General features: G+C 34.1%; 1 non-coding gene across 1 annotated transcript; it reads right to left on the bottom strand.

Moving 5' to 3' along the window:
* Positions 1 to 714: 714 nt before the first annotated feature.
* On the bottom strand, positions 715 to 787 carry TRNAF-GAA (transfer RNA phenylalanine (anticodon GAA)). Its single transcript has one exon. It is a non-coding gene; the product is annotated as a tRNA-Phe (tRNA).
* Positions 788 to 4825: the final 4038 nt, after the last annotated feature.

Here is a 4825-nt window from a genome sequence, read left to right as displayed (position 1 = left end):
TATTACCCCCAATTTTTATGAAATACAAGATGCTCATTGAATGATAAGAAAGCTATTTCCACTTAGACAATTTCAGATATTCATGGATTGCACGTTCTGTTCTAGATTAAACAGGTCTAATTTGGGGAATTATCGATAGGCTAACAAAAAAAAGACAATTAGGGATTCATTGGAATTCTAACATTTATTTGAAGATACTTATTTCGGATGGGTCACACCAATAGGATGAACCAAATGAGTTCTGCATCATGAACTTTATATTGCGCACATTACTTAGATGGGTTCTAGAAAGGCATATAGGAAGGAGTGGAGAAATCCAGAATGAAGAAATCGAATATGAAAGAAAAGACAAAGAAATGAGAGAATATCGGATTCTATTTCTTTAGATCTGAGCTGAATCTTATCTATTTCAACCCCCCTAGATTCGGATTCAACTTTTGAGCCTTTCAACAATTAACCAATTGAACCTTTCGAATATGTATTACGTATTCAAATCCGGTTGAACGAGAGGAGAAAAAAAAGGAGATAGAATTCAATTCTTTTAGATACTTTATCTAAGAAACTCTACCCATCTAGAACATAGATGGGGTATATCTCGCCAAACTGGATAAAGCTATTATTCTAAACTAGACTCTAAAAGAATATGTATCTTAATTCATATCAATTAATTAGAAATTAATTCGAGGGAAGAGAGACCCATACAAATTAATCATGTGCCAGGAACCAGATTTGAACTAGTGACACGAGGATTTTCAGTCCTCTGCTCTACCAACTGAGCTATCCCAGCTATTCCCAATGTAGTATCCTCATTTTATTAGAGAACTGGGGTCTATGTAAATTAAAATGACAAAAGTAGATTAAAATGTTTATCAAAGCCGGGGAATTTCTTCGATCTTCAAAAAGATGACTTTGTAAGTTTTAGTATGAGTAAGGATATTGATAGGGAATCATTCAACTAGGGATTCCTTGCTGAAAGATGTTCATTTCTATGTGTATCATATATATCACAAGACTTGTGATAAGAGAAATCCATTTACGCTCAAATCCATTTCTAAAAGAATAGAGTGAATGAGAATGATAAGGAATTTGGAACCGCTAAAAAAAGGGTGTCGGATAAATAGTTGGGGAGTGAAATAGTCTTTTTGGGGATAGAGGGACTTGAACTCTCACGATTTTTAAAGTCGACGGATTTTCCTCTTACTATAAATTTAATTGTTGCCGGCATTGACAGTAGAACGAGACTCTATCATTATTCTCGTCCGATTAATCAGTTCTTCAAAAGATCTATCAGACTATGGAGTGAATGGTTTGATCAATGAATATTCGATTCTTTCTTCAATGTAGAATCGATTCACGCCAATTCTTCTATTTTTTATAAAATAAATACGGATTCGGGTCATCATTAATCATTTGATATAGTATTCAATGCACATGTATATACGTTTATCCTTCACTTCATTCTTTTTCTTTCTGAAGTTTTGATGTAAAGATTCCTCTACCAACGCATTTAACTCTGTTTCTTAGAATAGCTTCCATTGAGTCTCTTCACCTATCCTTTTTTTCTGAACCTTTGTTTGTTTTCGGAAAACAGGATTTGGCTCAGGATTGCCCATTTTTGTTAATTCCAGGGTTTCTCTGAATTTGAAAGTGATCACTTAGTAAGTTTCCATACCAAGGCTCAATCCAATTAAGTCCGTAGCGTCTACCGATTTCGCCATATCCCCCTTTCTTTTTGAGATTAGGATCTCGTTGTGATGTCATTCCTTTTTCTTATTCTTTCATTTATACTGGAACCATTGAATTCATTAGATACCGATTCCTATCTCGAAAACGTGTTTTCTCCTCTTTGATTTTCTTAATTATCTTCTATAGGAGACCTTTTTTTGTCCAATCAAAAATGATTCTATCATTTTGGAATCCGCAATTCAATATAGATGGATATATACCCCATCTATATGTCTCTCTTTCTGCCATTTGCCATTCAATTTGGAATACTTGAATGGTCGATTCTTTTTTCTTCACTTTCGCCTGAAAGTGGAGGAATGTCTCATTAGTTATAACTAACCATTCCATTAAACAATTAGAATTTGAAATAAATATAGAATAAGAGATATATATGATATAGAATCAAATATAGAACTGTAATAAAAATCAAAAGGATTTCAAATGACAAAAAAAGAAATGAAAAAGAACATTTACCATTCAAATTGAAAATGAAAAAAAAAAGAATATTAACAATATTTACAATCACTATATAATAATATTAGTATTAGAATTGCGATAAATCGAAATTCTATATCACTATGTTAATCCTTATGTTCTAGAATATTCAATATAATATTGAATATTTAATAACTAAGATTCCAATTCCAATAGTTTAGTTAATTACTATACATATAAGATTTCTGTTATGTGGGCCCGCTGTCACGACCCGGATTTCCCACCCTCGGGAATCGTGATGGCGCCTACTAGTGAAAGCTAGGCAAGCCAACCAATTGAACTATCTACCTTATTTCCATTTTTAATCCAATAACGATTAAGAGTCAACAATTAGATAACAACAGAATTGAATAAGCGGAGGACTGCATTGTAAAGATTTAATAATACCGCTAATACCAATCCATAACAAATCTACCCAAGACTGGTGTCACAACTTCACAGACTATCCAGGAGTACTACAAATAAAGATCTGAAAGAAATAAATACAACACCGTCTCTGGAAATACATGAAAGAAACAGGAATAGTAGATAGAAGGAGACGCCAAGGCCTGCGGACGCCTGCAGGACTACCTGGGGTCGCCTGATGAACAAGAAACAGCAATCTCGCTGCGGTCCGAAATCTACAACACTGAGATCTACACAAAAGAGTGCAGAGTGTACTATCAGCACAACCGACCCCATGTGCTGGTAAGTGTCTAGCCTAACCTCAGCGAAGTAGTGACGAGGCTAGGACCAGACTACCAAATAAATCTGTGCAATATAGCATACAAAATAATAGGAAGCAGATAACAATGATGGCAGCAATGATCAACCAATGATATAAAAAGCAGGCAACAAGAATACCATAAATGTTCCCCAACAATTAATAAATACAAGTGCAATCAATTAATCAAGTCCTTCAAATATAAATCTCTAAGGTAATATGCTTTTCAATGAATATATTTTGAATATATTTCCTTTAAATAAATATCTTTCAGATAAGCATCTTTCGAATATAATTTTTTCGAGTAAAGGTCACCTTGTGACGCCTCATTTTATAATCATAAATAATATAGGTCTCAGTCCACATTCATATTTTCACAGCACCTCGTGCCCATACTTATATCACAATCACACGGACAACTCACATGCCATTAAATAAAACCATAATATTTTCTCCGGCACCTTGTGCCCACATATTTTTGCCTCACATTGCACAAAAATATCCTCATGTTACTCAGTTCATAGGTTCCATAAATCCAATACAATTGAGAATGTTTAAAGAGCCTCATTCACTTAACATAAAGTAGAGTACAGCTTCCAACCCAATTAGGAAATCAACAACAAAAGATGCAGTTATTTTTAGAAATCATTTGATAAAGAAGATACCATTTTCAATTAAAGTACAATATCGAATGAATCATTACCTTTAATACGAGAAATTAATAAATCAAAACATAGTAGAAACTCCTTTTTAAGTAAAGTACAACCCCAAACGGTTTAAGAAAAATTTAATTGAGAAATCAATTGAGTTAAAAATGTAACAAATTCTGAAATTTGAAGTATTGAACATATAAAAAAAATAAGGCGAGGTATTGCAAACACTATGGATTCCAACACAAAGGATCACAACAGTAAAGAGATCTAAACAGTTATTACACTTGAATTGTTAATAACAAGTAAACACAGCAAACAGAAAGTGCACGGCATCACTCTTCGTGCTTTAACACTCTCTCACCAAAACAATACACGGCATCACCCTTCGTGCTTTATACTCTTACTCACCCAAGCAACAATCACAAGAAATAAGGGTAAGGGAATCTATAACATCGAAATAAAATCAAGTAACAATAGAAAATCAGTAAATAAATATAAAGGATAACATAACTCAATTAGAATTAAGAAAAATCAAGGACAAGTGCACGACATCACCCTTCGTGCTTTTACTCTCGTCCTCACCATAAGAATCAATATAAATTGTACGGCATCACCCTTCGTGCTTTTACTCTCATCCTCACCATAAAATCAATATAATCGGTACGGAATTGTACATCGTGCGGCATGGCATCACCCTTCGTGCTTTACACTCTTCCTCACAAAATCATACACGGCATCACCCTTCGTGCTTTAACACTCTTCCTCACCAAATCATACACGGCATCACCCTTCGTGCTTTAACACTCTTCCTCATCCAAACAACAATCACAAGGAATAAGGGCAAAGAAATAAATGAAATCACAACAAAATTCTGGCAAGGGAACAATAGTACAACAATCAAATCCCGGCAAAGTAAACAACATCAAAACAATAACATCCCGGCAAGGGAGACAATATCATGATTCTCTCTCTCTCTCCTTTCTTCTCTCACGTTTACCTAACAAATCAATTCACAACTTGTGTCAATGCTCTACAATGTTCAACAATTCAATTCTCAACTTGAGTCAATGCTCTACAATGTTCAACAATTGAATTCTCCACTTAAGTCAATGCTCTACCATATTTAATTAACAATAATACTTCCACAAGTCATATTCCTCAACAGAAATTATCATATAGAGCATATACAATACGAAACGGAGTCACATTAATCAAAGTATAAGACACACGGGCATACTTGACACCAACA

The sequence above is a fragment of the Nicotiana tabacum genome, chromosome 3 (genome assembly GCF_000715075.1).
Source record: "Nicotiana tabacum cultivar K326 chromosome 3, ASM71507v2, whole genome shotgun sequence".
NCBI lineage: Eukaryota > Viridiplantae > Streptophyta > Magnoliopsida > Solanales > Solanaceae > Nicotiana > Nicotiana tabacum.
The sequence above is the reverse complement of the archived record's forward strand: the minus strand, read 5'-3'. Positions and strand labels throughout refer to the sequence as shown.